The 16,423-nt window shown below is 39.4% G+C and overlaps 1 protein-coding gene across 5 annotated transcripts in view; it reads left to right on the top strand.

The window, feature by feature from the left end:
- FRMD4B (FERM domain containing 4B) overlaps nucleotides 1-16,423 on the top strand; it is a 353,626-nt gene that overhangs the window by 262,519 nt on the left and 74,684 nt on the right. The gene's annotated exons all lie outside the window — the stretch shown is intronic.

Below are 16,423 nucleotides of genomic sequence, written 5' to 3' on the forward strand. Positions count from 1 at the left end.
GAAAGAAATCGAATGCCCTATTTTAAAGGGCTGTTGGGAGTTTTATAATCAATATTTCACTTTGCCCTGTTTCATGTGGTTTTCCCTCTATGTTTTCCTAACATTTAAATTACGTGTCTTATACTGTGAATATTGAGATCTGTGCTGCCTTGTGCATTTGTCTAAATGAAAGTTTTCATAATAATAGCTTATAACCATGTCAATTATAATCCTCAGGGATCTGTCACATGTGCTTTGTCACTTGCCTTTACCACCTCCGTCAGGTGCTAAAGAGGAAATTGCTGAGTCCTTGGATGAGAAATCCAAGACCCGCCCAGAGAGGCAAAAGAACATGGTCTTAGAGTATAAGGGAAATGCACTCCATGCCCGGGGTTGATTTACAAAGAATGAATTATTTGTTCATTGATAGTTTGCCAGCACAAGTAGGCACTCAAATATTTGTTAACTACATTGAAAAGAGCCAGTAAACGAGCTGGAAGATTTGCATTTCATAATGGTGCTATTTAACATGACTTACCTTAAAATATTTAAACTTTTGGTAAATACTTTTTAGGCAAATCATCATCTCAGAAGGGGGCCAAAAGAATTGTCACTCACAAAAAGTCATAAAACTTAAAAATTGCACAATGAATGTTTAGATGATGGAAAGAGGAGGTAGATGGTCCATTCACCTGAGAATATAATATCTTAAAATCTAGGAATGGATGAAAAGACTCTGGAAGATATTTTCTCAATTTATTATAGAAATCAAATTTCTTTGTATGGTTCCTGCTTTTGAAAATGCTTAAGTTGACATCCTTGAAGACTCAAATGTTGTATTTCAAAAGGAGTGTAGCAAAGAAACTTCTAAAAACTTATTTACCCATACCCATTCTCTCTCTGTGTCCATCCATTTCCCTGTCCATCTATCATCTATTTTTTTCAACCCATTCTAGAAACAGATGTTGTTTGCCTTTCTGCCCTGTTATACATGTTTAAGAGACCTAAGGAGGAGGTTTGCAAAGCTATCTTTATACTTTTCAGAAAGAAGAAATTGAATGGGAGACTTTCATTTCATAATTAAAGAATCTTAATATTAATGTTTTACAATATAAATTCATTGGGAAATAAACCAGGCTACCCATTTCATTAAACCTGTTGAATCAGCCATAAATAGTTATAATTTTAAATTTACTAAGAGTGCATGAAACATATAAGAGTATGAATTACGTCCCAGCTGGAATGAAGTCAGTAAATATTTTGTGGATATTGGACACTAACCAAGAGTGTCTTGTTCACTCCTTGGAGAGCCAAAGTATGGGCTCAATACGTGACATGGCAAAAGTGGGGGGCACTGTGAAGAGTTGGTCCCAGCTTGAATCCTGACAGCACACTGAAAGGGTAGGTGGCCTTAAGTAAGTCTACTGTGATCTCCTAATCTTTAGTCCCCTGACCTGTGACCTGAAGTAATATTAGTATCTCCTCGTGGGCTTGTCCCAAGGAGTCAATGAATTAATATATGTCAACCTCTAGGAGCAGATAATTAGCACTTACATGTTTCTCATTTTTGTTGTTGTTGTTATTGACAGTATTCTTCCAAAATTCCCAAGGGGACTTTTATAAGCTGTTACCATTTATAAGAAGAAAGTGTTAGTTGCTCAGTCCTATCTGATTCTGCAATCCCATGGACTGTAGCCCCCAGGATCCTCTGTCCTTGGAGTTCTCCAGGCAAGAATACTGAAGAAGTTGAGCATAAATAACCACAATTATGGCATACAAGGAGGATGTTGATGAAAACAATTTAAATGTGGCATACTCTATTGAGAAAAAAAATAATAATAAATGGGAGGACCAATCAAATGGAGGCACAGTAGTCCTAAAAATAAAAGGATCACTGCATGTGCACTCCTGCAAAAAAGCATCTAAAATATTAGGATAGGATACTAACTTTGGTGGGGCCTATTTATTCAAAAGCTTTATTTTAACGTCATGACCATAACTTTCTTTCTTGTGATTCATCCTTTTCTCCCTCTAATCATCCTTGATTATCTTGTAATCACCTTGCACTTTTTTTTTATATGACTAGTTTTTCTTCAGGACTCTCCACTGCTACAAATTCAAACTGTAATCATAAATCAGTGCCAGGGTGCATTTAAGCAATTAGAATGCTGTAATTAACATCTGCTGTGTATGTAATCTAATAATGCATAAAGATAAGTACAGAAGCAGAGAGCTAGGTTCTGAGTGTCTAATGACGGTTATTCATCTGTTCTCCAATTGTCTCTCCTCTTATTTACCAGCTGTGGGTGCCTTAGTACCTCCATGCCTATTAGCAGCAGAGCCTGACCTATTTAGGCTCCCCTTTCTTGCATCTCTTAATGATTTGGCTGTAGATCACCACACCTCTCATTTTCAGAGCAGTTTTATAAACACTCACTCCCTTGCTTTGCAACTGTGTTGATGCGAGAGTTTATTAAAGGGATTCAGATATTGTTGGCAGGATGGTGGAGCCAGTCTCTCTGATGTTTGGCCATGTGACAGTTTCATTCTTCTTGGGTTCAAAAGAAATAAAGCAGAGCCTCCAGATCTCAGAATAGGAGGGGAAGTAAAGAGAATTAGATGGAGGAAGACTCATAGTTCTGATAATATTTTTTGCAGCATCATCTGGTAGAAGCTTATTATTGAAAGGTTTGGTGGTTTTTTCCTAAGTATATATTAATTCATTTAAAAATATTTATTGAATGTCCACTGTGTGCCAGGCACTACACAGGTGCTTTGTGTACGGGGGTGACTTGTAACCTTGTAAAATGAGGGTCCCCAACATCCAGGTTCTAACGCCTGATGATCTGAGGTGGAGCTGATGGAATAATAATAGAAATAAACTACACAATAAATGTAACGCGCTTGAGCCATCCCAAAACCACCTCCTCCAATCTGTGGAAAAATTGTCTTCTGCAAAACTGGTCCCTGGTGCCAAAAAGGTTGGGGACCACTGACTTAAGTAGATCTCTGCCCATGTGGAGTTTAGAGTTTTATGAGATTAATACCGTATTTCACAAATTGTATCTAATACACGGTTCCCATTCACACTGTAGTAATTAACTTTTGAGCTAGTTTGTTTTTGTTTTTTTGTTTTCAGGACCAGGATCCATCTAGGATCACACATTGCTTTTAGATGTCGTGACTCTATAGTCTCCAAAATGGGAAACAGATGTCCAGTCTTTCCTTGGCTTTTCTTACTCTGATATTTTTTAAAAGCAAAGGCCTTTTGCCTTGAAGACTGTCTCCCAACTTGTGAAATATGGATTTGTCTAATTCAACGATTCCAGACATACAGCATGTTGGGGATGTCTCCGAATCATCTGAGAGATTGGCAAAACTACAGAGACCCACAGCCTGCCCTGTTTCACCCTATCCTGCTTCATGAGTCTGGGCCTCTCTCTCCTTTATGGCTTTCTTGGTAACTCTACTATACAGAAAAGTTTCAGAGCCATGAGTCTAATATAATTTCCTTGTGGCAAGAATACTACGTGAGTGATGTTGTGTCTTTCTCAGTATGTCTCACAGGAGGCTTGCGATGGCAGTAGGCTTGGTTTTTGGTGAAGGTGGTATCTGCCTGGAATTCCCTGGTGGTCCAGTGGTTAGGACTGAGAGCTTTCATTGCCATGACCTGAATTCAATCCCTTGTTGGGGAACTGAGATCCTGCAAGCCACACAGTGCGGGTAATATCTGCCAGATTTCTCTTCGTCTTTTCTCCTTTGTAAGTACTAACTTGTCTGGAGTCAGCACTTTGAGGCTGTTTGATCATCCTGTTTCCTAGCAGTCTTTGACACAGTAGCCTTGGCCTCCAGGGATGTTCTTGCCTAAGCCAGTTAGTTCTATGATTGTTGTTGTTCAGTCCCTAAGACCTGCCTGACTCTTTGTGACCCCATGGACTGCAAGCACTTCAGGCTCCTCTGTCCTTCACCATCTCCTGGAGTTTGCTCACATTCATGCTCATTGAGTCAGTGATGCTATCTAACTATCTCATCCTCTGCCACGCTCTTCTCCTTTTGCCTTCAATCTTTCCTAGCCTCAGTATCTTTTCCAGTGAGTCAGCTCTTCACATTACCTGACCACAGTATTAGAGCTTCAGCAACAGTCCCTCCAATAAATATTTAGGGTTAATTTCCTTTAGGATTGACTGGTTTGATCTCCTTGTAGTCCAAGGGACTCTCAAGAGTACTCTGGTTAGTACTATGATATACAGTGATTGTAAATGGTGATTCACTGTTTCTGTCACCTTCAATATTTATTAGCAGTCATCTGTAAAGAATAATTTTCCTGTCTTCTCCTTTCTACCTTTTAAAATATTTTTAAGTATCAGCATGAACTTAGGGACTTTTTTCCCCCTCAGTGTATTTTAATCTCCTCTCTTATTCATTTTGATTCTCTAACTGCTCCCACTGCCATAGCCTTGGAATCAGCCCTTTTGCTTTCAGTGGAGAATGGTATCTGGAAACCAGGGTTTCCTTGGAACTTCATTCCAAGAACAAAAATATGTGCCACCTCTTCACCAAAAAATGACGTGCATTTCACAAACCATACCTGGCTCCACCGTGGGAAAAGATGATCTGATTCACTTATTCTCATTTCCATATCCTTTTTTCTCATTTCCATATCTGTATATTCAGTTCTATTATCCTCCCACAACCCAACACTTATTCACATTCTGCATACTTTTTTCTCTTGGCTGCTATCTTCATTGTGATCTAGTTTCTGAGAAGCAGTCCATCCAGATACTTCGGTCCTACTGCTTATGGCTTTGAAACTGTGCTACACACCCATGAACACAGCTGCACTTGGTTGTTCTCATGGCTCAGATAGCTGGAAATCAAGGCAAATCAACTGCATGTGAGTCAAGACATATAAGAAGCCTTCCTTTTTTAGCAAGGAAAGGTAAAAATGCTCCCTCTCGTAACTTTTTTGGTCACTACTCTTCTAGTTGATATTCTACAAATGTTCTGAGTATTTGCTGCCTGCTAGGCAGTGTTCTCGGTCCTGGAGATAGAGCTAGGGCCAGAATCGATAAAAACCCATGCCCTAGGAGCTTTTTTTTTTTCCCCCATTTATTTTTATTAGTTGGAGGCTAATTACTTTACAATATTGTAGTGTTTTTTGCCATACATTGACATGAATCAGCCATGGATTTTAACATATTAGATAGAGGTGATGGTGGATATGGAGAAAGACAATAAAGAAGATAAGTAAGGTTATACTGCATTCGAAGGTGGAAACACGGTCACCACACACAGCAGCATAGGTTACTCAGTTCCCAACTCTGTACCCAAAGGAGACCTTGGACCTGAGCAACTCAGGATCAAACTGACATTAAGGAAAATGGGAAAAATGGGAAGGACTGAGGGAAGATCGGTAGTTCTCTTTTTTCCCTTATCTTTATATTAAAGTGTACACATGGGAAAGTGTATCTAATGTAAATGTGCAGCTCAGTGAACTTTCACAAATTAAACATCTACATGCGACTAGCATCACTCTCAAGGAAACAAACATTACCAACACGTGAGAAGTCTCTCACATGTTGTTCCAGTCATTAATTTCCTGACTACCAAGACTTATATTAGCATTTATTAGTTTGGGCTGATTTTGTATTTTATAAAACTGAAGTCCTACAGTTTATACTTTTTTAACGTATGGCTTCTTTTGCTCAGATTGTATTTATGAGATTCATTCATGTTGCTGTGTGTAGTTGCAGCCAGTTTATTCATTTTCCCCACTGAGTGGCAGATCAGAGTATGAATATACCACAGTTTACTGGCTGCTCTCGTGGCTCAGCTGGTAAAGAATCCACCTGCAATATGGGAGACCTGGGTTCAGTCCCCGGGTTGGGAAGATCCCTTGGACAAGGGAATGGCTACCCACTCCAGTATTCTGGCCTGGAGAATTCCATGGACTGTATATCCATGGGGTTGCAAAGAGTCGGACATGACTGAGCGACTTTCACTTTCACATTTACATAAATGGGCTTTTGGGTAGCTTGCAGTATTTGGTTATCACAAGTAGAATAGCCATGATGATCCTAGCACCTGCTTTTTAGAGGACATATGTAAACATATTTGTTATGTGTGTACCTAGGAGTAGAATTGCTATACCATAGTGCGTGTGTGTGGCATGCTTTCGTGGACCTTGCCAAAAAGTTAATCCAGAACTAACTTAAGTTGGTCCACTGGCATTGTTTGGAAGGAGTGCTATTTTGATGTGTTAAGTAAAATATCTTCTTTAGTATAGTGCCATCAGCTATACCACCATACATTGCAAAGAACTGCACCAAAATATTATTTACAATTTCACTACATGTCTAGGAAATAAAAATAAATTAGCCAAAGTTTATTAGCATTATTAGCTTTGGTAAAGAGATTGAATATAAGTTAAATATACTAAAAATAATAATAATCTTCCTATATAAGGATAACCAGATTAACAGAATGAAAAAAAGTGGCCTATTTATATAGGAAAATGTAAAAGACTGATTATTAATCCTGACACAGGATGTAGGTGATCTTCATGCTATATCATAAAACTTTATGATCACTTTAGAGCAATTTCAATAGAGATGTGCTATAGTTCCAAAGAGGAACACAAATTACTGTATCTTTTTAAAAACTTGATGAAATTATTTTTAAATTTTCTTTAAAAACATAAGTGGAAAAGAATGTCAAAGATTATTATGGAAAGTTAAAGCCTTTCTCAGATCCTGAGACAAAGTATAAAGGAAGAGTGATTAAATGTTATGGAACTACATAAAAATTGAGCAGTGTCCCAGACCAAAGTAGAGAGCCATAGATATAATGATATATAAGGATGTAAAAAGCAACATGGTAAACATCAGTGCAGAGAGATTAACACTAAGAGTCTTGAGGGGCTACTCTTCATGATAAATGCTTTATATTTATACTTCATGCTCCAGACAACTCAGTACTTCAATTTTATCACTCCCCATTTTGCGGAGGAGGAACTGAGGAGTTTCAGAAAAAAAATTACATACTCAAGAACCCATAGATTCTTCCAGTGTGGGAGGCCCAAGTCCAGTCTGACTTCACAGGAGAAGGAGAGAATGCCAGAGGGGAACAGCTTGAAGGACACAATTTCAGCTCCATAGACCAGACAAAGAATTAATATTGGTAGCTCAAGTTGTAAAAATAAATTCTCAAATAGGTAAGTGAAAAAAAGGATCATTTCACAGATAAGCAATAGTAAATAATAGGCAACTGCAAGGGAAATGCTGAAGTTGGTTAGTAATAAAAAAATTACAAGCTGAAACAATTTTGCAGTATTATTTTGTACCTTTCTAATTAGCAAAATCAGTTTTTTTATTTGATGTGGTTTATAAAATATATATACATTTCCCTAAGGTGAAAAAATTAGTAAGCATGTTTGCTATCTTGATCCAGGTGATGGTTATGTGAGTATATACACACATCAGAGTTCATCAAGCTGCACAGAATTGTGCATTTTACCATATATACTTCAATAAAAACGGGGAAAAATACTCTAAAATATGTTAAGTGATGAAATAAGAATTATTTGTGAGAAAACAAAGGTGGAAGTAATGGGTCCCTGTAAAGGGATATTATATGTTGTAATGAACCATGTCCTGAACAACACACCTAAAGTTATTAAAATAATGAGTTTCTGAGGCTTATTTCTTATTTTGTTTCTCAACATAAGCCAGAGGAGTGATGCTGGAATACAGTTTTTTGTTGGTTTTTTTTTTTTTAAAGCGTTTTACCTGGGGAAATCCTTCTGGCTCTGGTTTGTAGGTTTCTGATGATTCTAGCTTAATCTAGGAATAAACTTAGTGAATCTAGAGCAATGGTTCTCAATTCGTGTTCCCAAAGGAACCCTTTGGCCACTCTGGAGACGTTTTTGGTTGTCTCAGCTGGGGGAGGCTGCTACTGGAATCTAGTGAGCAGAGGCTGGGAAGGATGCTTAATTAAACTCTACAATGTACAGAAGAGACCACCTGCTCCCATGAAGAAATTATCTAACTCAAAATGTTAGTTGTACTGAGGTCAATCTGAAAGAATGAATGGAAACAATGTTCACTGAGACCATCCTCTGTGGACATTGCCTCTCACAACTAGCTTGGATGAAAAAGGAGAAAGTGCTGGTTTATTTACACATGGGGAGGATGGAGTGCAAGTGTGGTGTCTATGACCTGGCGCTTTAGGGGCATGATAACTCCTAGAAGATAGGAAATTTTATTTCCTATCACCGTTCACCAGGAAAGTATGTTTTTATGGCCTAGCAAGAACCGTCTTGTTAGATGGTTCAGTTCAGTTCAGTTGCTCAGTCGTGTCTGACTCTTTGCGACCCCATGAATTGCAGCACGCTAGGCCTCCCTGTCCATCACCAACTCCTGGAGATTACTCAAACTCATGTCCATCGAGTCAGTGATGCCATCCAGCCATCTCATCCTCTGTCGTCCCCTTCTCCTCCTGCCCCCAATCCCTCCCAGCATCAGGGTCTTTTCCAATGAGTCAACTCTTCGCACGAGGTGGCCAAAGTATTGGAGTTTCAGCTTCAGCATCAGTCCTTCCAATGAACACCCAGGACAGATCTCCTTTAGGATAGACTTGTTGGACCTCCTTGCAGTCCAAGGGACTCTCGAGAGTCTTCTCCAACACCACAGTTCAAAAGCATCAAATTTTTCGGTGCTCAGCCTTCTTCACAGTCCAGCTCTCACATCCATTCATGACCACTGGAAAAACAATAGCCTTGACTAGACAGACCTTTGTTGGCAAAGTAATGTCTCTGCTTTTTAATATGCTATCTAGGTTGGTCATAACTTTCCTTCCAAGGAATAAGCGTCTTTTAATTTCATGACTGCAACCACCATCTGCAGTGATTTTGGAGCCCAGAAAAATAAAGTCAGACACTGTTTCCCCATCTATTTCCCATGAAGTGATGGGACCAGATGCCATGATCTTAGTTTTTTGAATGTTGAGCTTTAAGCCAACTTTTTCACTCTCCTCTTTCACTTTCACCAGGAGGCTTTTTAGTTCCTCTTCACTTTCTGCCATATGGGTGGTGTCATCTGCATATCTGAGGTTACTGATATTTCTCCCGGCAATCTTTGATTCCAGCTTGTGCTTCTTCCAGCCCAGCGTTTCTCATGATGTACTCTGCATATAAGTTAAATAAGCAGGGTTAGATGGTAGGTAGGTATTAAGTGTTGATGTGGACCCTTCCCTGCCTGATTGTATACAAAAGTCGTCAGCCAATTGCTCTGGTTTCTCTGGCCTGGCAGAATCCTCCCTCCATGTAGACGTGTCCACAGAAGGTATTAGAGAGGCTCCCAGGATCCTCTAGTACCAACTCATTCATTTGTATCCTTGTCCCACTAGTTCATCTCACTGTTTGCAGGCTTACTAGTAAACCAAGGTAAGACCTTTTAGGTAGCAAACAAGGTATCATTCTTTACAGTTTTTGAACTTTAACCAGACTTTGAAGTCTGGCCCAGCCTAGCAGTGGATACAGTCGACTACCATTATTAAGACGCTCCTTTCTGTCCATCTACAGTCACTGATTGTGTCTGGTCCACATCTTCCCATTGTCATTCATCACCAGAGAGATCCCTTAGTTCCTATTTGGAAAATCCCTAGGGAGAAGTCTTTGAACCATCCTCCATCTCTTACCCACAGAAGGATGATTGTATTTCCATTAGATTCAATGAGGAAGGAAGCAAGCAGTTCTCCACAAGAATGGGATGGTCTGCTCTGAAAGTGGGGGCAGGGGGAAGTCAGAGTGGAAGAGAGAGGAAGTCAAAACAAGTAGATATCCAACACTCCAGGAAAATACATCCATTTTTTAACAAGCTTTTTATTTTGAAATAATTTTAGACTTACAGAAGAGTTGCATGAATAGCACAAGAAATGCCAGTATGTTTGCCAAGCCAAATTCACCCATTGTTGACATTTTCCACATTGGTACTATTTCTCTCTCTCCCCCCACACACACCCAAATGTGTTTCATTTTTTTCCCTGAACCATTTCCGAGTAAATTACACTGTTTACCCCTAAATATTTCACAGTGTATTTCTTGGGATCAAGAACATCTATTATAGAACCATATGACAGCAATCACATTCAAAACACTTAACCTTGAAGCTATATGTTGCCTAACATACAGTTCAGTTTTATATCAGTAGTACCTTTATAACAGCTTTCCCTCTTGACCCAGAGGAATCAAGCATTTGATGTAATACACAGCATTTAGTTTCTAGGACTCTAACCTTCTTTGCTTGCAGATAGTTCGTCTGCCTTTCTTTGGCATTCATCGCACTGACATTTTTTAAGAGTATGGGCCAGATGTTTGTCTCAAGGTTCCTCATACTTAGATCTAGTGATGTATTTTTGGCAGGAATACTGCCCAGCAGAGTGCTGGAGCCAGTCAGTACCAACTGGGAGAGCCAATTCTCACATAACTTCCCGACGCTTCGTTCTGTAATAGCATAGTGGCGGCTTGAAATCCACGATGGTGGGAATGTTTACATGTTGATTGCATGGAAATCAACAAATTCTGCAAATCCGTTCTTGTACCCCCTTCCCCATTTCTGGTTGTGAAGCATTTACATGTACTAGCACAGGACTGTATATAGATGAAGTTACGTCCTTTTCAGGGCTTTCCTGGTGGGGCAGGTGGCAAAGAATCTGCCTGCAGTGCAGGATACCTGGGTTCAATCCCGGGGTCCGAAAGATCCCCTGGAGAAGGAAATGGCTACCCACTCTAGTATTCTTGCCTGTCCAAGATCCTTGAACAGAGGAGGCTGGTGGGCTACAGTTCATGGGATCACAAAGAGTTAGACACAACTGAGTGACTAACATACACACACACACACACATTCTTCTCACTACATATCATCAGAAGGCACATGATGCTGGTTTTCCTAATTATTGGTGATAGCTCATCCCTTGGGTAGGATAGTACTTGTCAGGTTTCACCAATGAAGAATTACTGTTTTCCCCTTTGTAATTAATTTTCCCCTGCGGAGTAATCCTTTGTGATTATGTAAATATGCTGACCTGTTTCTCTTCTAATTTTCACCCAATTTTTTTTGTGGTAGGTTTTCTTATAAAATTAGTTTTACTTCGTTTTGTTAGCATTTGAATATATACCAAATGAATAGTATTTGAATATATATCTGTATTTATCAATATATATATAAAAACAGTCATTATTTTTATTTATTGAAGTTTATTGCCTGCATCAATACTACATCAATCAGTACATCAGTACTATAATTGTTGCAAACAGTAATTTTTTTATCTCTTTCATTTCTTCTACATTTGTTTGTTGATGTTCTACAAGTTAATTTTTTTTTTTTTGTAGATTTAACCCTAAAGTCACTGACTTGGAAACAAACTGGGATTTCTCAACACTTTATCAAGTAGTTCTCAGTCCTAATATCTGTGACCAGATTATTAATGTTCACTGCTATAGTGCAGAATAAGTTTCCATGGAGGACTGTATCAATACAGAAAATGCAGAATGGGTCTTCAGAAATAGCTTTCCCATTCTACTGTCAATGTGTATGTTTGATGGTGACATGCTGTCCTACCAACAGTGTAAGTGGCATTGGAGTCATTTTTCTGGCCTCATCTGATTCCATTTTTACCAGAAGCATCCTTTTAGAAGATTCCTGGTGAGGTTTGCACTGGAGTCATAGCTAATTAAGTTAACTAATGCATGGTAGAGCAAAAGAGTGCAGAGTCAACATCTGCTGGGAGACTGAGTAGTATACTTCTTGTTCCTGTTCTTCAGTGCCATCACTGAGAAGGTTAAATCACAGGAGTCATGTTTTCACTAAGTTCCCTTGCAAGTTCTAAAACGTTCTTTTATTCTCTTCGCCTACTTGGGAATCAAAACCTAGAGTTCACCTCATTAGCATGATGTCTTGGTCAACTGGGCCAAGAAGCCCAGGACAAGGATAAGATGTCCAAAGTGCAGCCTGAACTCAGTGACCTAGTGGTGGAATCCATGATCCAGTTAAATTAGCAGTGGGACTGTAGCCCCAGCACTTGGTACTGTTTCCTGTTACCTCTGTGCATTCAGCTACATCATTTGACTCTCGCCTCCACTTCTCTTTGTTTATCCTTGACAGTCATGGAAACCCACTGAAGGATCCCATTACCCCTGTCTTTGAGGTGATCCCTTTCTCAAGTGTGAGCTTGCCCAGCACCTCTAAGGTTACCTCTGTTGCCATGGTTGTAAGTAAAAGAAATGTTCTCTCCAAGAGCAGACTGCAGTTTCTAAAGAACTTTTACCCTTCAGGCATGAAATTCTAGAGTTCCGTATAAGTCTTGATTAAGTTTCACCATATGAAAGCACTAAGAACCAGGCAAAATCGTATTATTCTTGGTTCACCCATTGTTTTGGATGAACTCCATGCACAGATCAGATAACCTTGACAGTCAGTAGTGGAACTTAAAATATGTTGCCTTGGATTTCCAGGACAGTGATTAACTGAAAGGTGAGGTGGGGGCTAAGATGTGTAAAAGAACGTGGGGCTTTGCCAAACCAGGCATTGTCCTCTCCTGCTGGAGTGAGACTTTTCAAGGACTCTACCTCTGCATACCCCCCGGTGCCTTTCTCCACCACAGTTGTGTTGGGGCCACTGTGTAGGTGGCTGGAGCAGCCAAATTCAGACTTAAATTGAAGAAAGTAGGGAAAACCACTTAGACCATTCAGGTATGACCTAAATCAAATCACTTACGATTATACAGTGGAAGTGGGAAATAGATTTAAGGGACTAGATCTGATAGACAGAGTGCCTGATGAACTATGGACAGAGGTTTGTGACATTGTACAGGAGACAGGGATCAAGACCACCCCCAAGAGAAAGAAATGCAAAAAAGCAAAATGGCTGTCTGAGGAGGCCTTACAAATAGCTGTGAAAAGAAGAGAAGCTAAAGGCAAAAGGAGAAAAGGAAAGATATACCCATTTGTATGCAGAGCTCCGAAGAATAGCAAGGAGAGATAAGAAAGCCTTCCTCAGAGATCAATGCAAAGAAACAGAGGAAAACAATAGAATGGGAAAGACTAGAGATCTCTTCAAGAAAATTAGAGATTCCAAAGGAACATTTCATGCAAAGATGGCCTCAATAAAGGACAGAAATGGTATGGACCTAGCAGAAGATATTAAGAAGAGGTGGCAAGAATACACAGAAGAACTATACAAAAAAGATCTTCATGACCCAGATGATCATGATGGTGTGATCACTCACCTAGAGCCAGACATCCTGGAATGTGAAGTCAAGTGGGCCTTAGGAAGCAACACTACAAACAAAGCTAGTGGAGGTGATGGAATTTCAGTTGAGCCATTTCAAATCCTGAAAGATGATGCTGTGAAAGTGCTGCACTCAGTATGTCAGCAAACTTGGAAAATTCAGCAGTAGCCACAGGACTAGAAAAGGTCAGTTTTCATTCCAGTCCCAAAGAAAGGCGATGCCAAAGAATGCTCAAATTATCACACAATTGCACTCATCTCATACACTACTAAAGTAATGCTCAAAATTCTCCAAGCCAGGCTTCAACAATACATGAACCGTGAATTTCCAGATGTTCAAGCTGGTTTTAGCAAAGGCAGAGGAACCAGAGACCAACATCCGCTGGATCATCAAAAAGGCAAGAGAGTTCCAGAAAAAAAACATCTATTTCTGCTTTATTGACTATGCCAAAGTCTTTGACTGCATGGATGACAACATACTGTGGAAAATTCTTCGAGAGATGGGAGTACCAGACCACCTGACCTGCCTCTTGAGAAATCTGTATGCAGGTCAGGAAGCAACAGTTAGAACTGGACAAGGAACAACAGACTGGTTCCAAATAGGAAAAGGAGTATGTCAAGGCTGTATATTGTCACCCTGCTTATTTAACTTATGTGTAGAGTACATCGTGAGAAACACTGGGCTGGATGAAGCACAAGCTGTAATCAAGATTTGCAGGAGAAATATCAATAACCTCAGATATGCAGATGACATCACCCTATGGCAGAAAGTGAAGAAGAACTAAAGAGCCTCTTGATGAAAGTGAAAGAGGAGTGAAAAAGTTGGCTTAAAGCTCAACATTCAGAAAATGAAGATCATGACATCTGGTCCCATCACTTCCTGGCAAATAGATGGGGAAACAGTGGCAGACTTTATTTTGGGTGGCTCCAAAATCACTGCAGATGGTGACTGCAGCCATGAAATTAAAAGATGCTTACTCCTTGGAAGGAAAGTTATGACCAACCTAGATAGCATATTAAAAAGCAGAGACATTACTTTGCCAACAAAGGTCCATCTCATCAAGGCTGTGGTTTTTCCAGTAGTCATGTATGGATGTGAGAGTTGGACTATAAAAAAAACTGAGTGTCAAAGAATTGATGCTTTTGAACTGTGGTGTTGGAGAAGACTCTTGAGAGTCCCTTGGACTGCAAGGAGATCCAACCAGTCCATCCTCAAGGAGATCAGTCCTGGGTATTCATTGGAAGGACTGATGTTGAAGCTGAAACTCCAATACTTTGGCCACCTGATGCAAAGAACTGACTCATTGGAAAAGACCCTGATGCTGGGAAAGATTGAAAGCAGGAGGAGAAGGGGACAACAGAGGATGAGATGGTTGGATGGCATCACTGACTCAATGGACATGAGTTAGGGTAAACTCCGGAAGTTGGTGATGGACAGGGAGGCCTGGTGTGCTGAAGTCCATGGGGTCGAAAGAGTCGGACACTGTGTAGGTGAAAAAACCCACAGGTGAGGTTCTTATTTGCCTCCCTACTCCTCTAGAGCTGTCCCAGCCTGGTACTTTTCATACCTCAGCTCCTCATTTCAGCATTTTTAATGTTTAATGACTTCTAAGTTAGAGAAATATTTGGCAGCTTCCTTTAAAGTGTCTGTTTGAGGTCTTTTTATCTGCTGGACTTCCATTTACTAAATTGAAAAGCTGGTTTGTAAAATATTGTTCAAATGACTCATCCAAGATTCTGATGAAGCAAAGGGGTCACAGGGTGGCAGAGGAGTTGGCAATAATTTTCAGTATATTTTATTCATCTTTAGTTGTTCTTTTTTTTTTAATATTTAAACTAACACACTTGATCTCTTCTCCAATTTTAAGACAAATTTGACTTAACGGGGTCAGGCCTAATTTCAAACTCAAAGATGTTTTTTAGCGCCACCCCACCCCCCCAGAAGTTCCCCTGCCTCTACATGAGTTTCTTTTTCTTTGAAGAGGAGGGATTCAGCCTTTCTAAAATTTAAATCTTGATCAGCACCTTCTCACCTGTTGGATTAACTGCTTCATCATCTTTCACCAGATTAGAAAACTGCTGTCTCTTGCCTGAAAGACACAGGGCAATTGATTTCTGCAATCAACCTGGCTTCTTTGATTTTATAATCTGTTTCTAGAGATTATAGGCGAGCTTTGAATTCCAAGGCTCTGAGCCTGTCAGCTTTTGAAGCACAAAACTTTGAAGCAGATCCTCTGCCTCAGGTTTCAGAAGGAATACTTAGATGCTGGAAAAGGAAGTTAATTTGTTTTCATTCTGTAATAGAAGGGAAACAGATAATTATCACAGCTGACATTGTAACATCCCCAATTTGAGGGTTGTATATTTTATTTTATGACTTCTAAAAGAATTATTGTTACTAGTTTTTGTTTTGGGGTTTTGTTGTTGTTGTTGCTGTTGTGTTTGTTTGTTTGAGAAGCCCAGTCAAATCATTTGGAAACTTGAGAGAAAAGCATAAACCTTCCAGAAATTCTCACTGAGCTAACTGCTCCTATAAACCTACCTAGTGTGCGTTTACCTTAAAACTACTAAATTACTTACCACTGATACACTTGGTATAATTACAAAACTCTTCAACCCAGATTCAACAGGTAGAAAGGAGAAAGAAAAAGTGCAGGGCGATTTGCAGACCTGTGTTCTTAAACACTATGCATTCTGAGTGCTAATTATACAGGCTTTAACCAGGAGAGCGTTATGTGGAATTGTTTTAGCTTGTGGTAATGCTTATAAACTAGCATCTTACCAAAAAAAAAAAGTTTTTAAAAATAATGACCGTAGTCTAAGTGTTGAATTTATCATACAGTGCAATAATGGTATTTAAATATGTCATCACATTTAACAAAATAAACGAAAGTATATGTGAGTAGTGTTGATCGAGGCACTCCTCCACACACAGAAACCCACACTTGTGCATCCCTTCCTGAATAAGTATTCCTGTTAATTACAGCCTCAAACGCCTATTCTTCTTTGGGATCTTAAAAAATAAAATACTGGAAAAAAGATAAATTAGGATTCATCAAACTTCAGTATATAGCAACAGAATATTAGTCTTTTAAGCATTTGCTGTAACTGATTCTTAAGGCTTTACATTTTCTCTGTAAAACTATAAATATTAATCC

This window comes from Odocoileus virginianus, chromosome 26, assembly GCF_023699985.2.
Source record: "Odocoileus virginianus isolate 20LAN1187 ecotype Illinois chromosome 26, Ovbor_1.2, whole genome shotgun sequence".
NCBI lineage: Eukaryota > Metazoa > Chordata > Mammalia > Artiodactyla > Cervidae > Odocoileus > Odocoileus virginianus.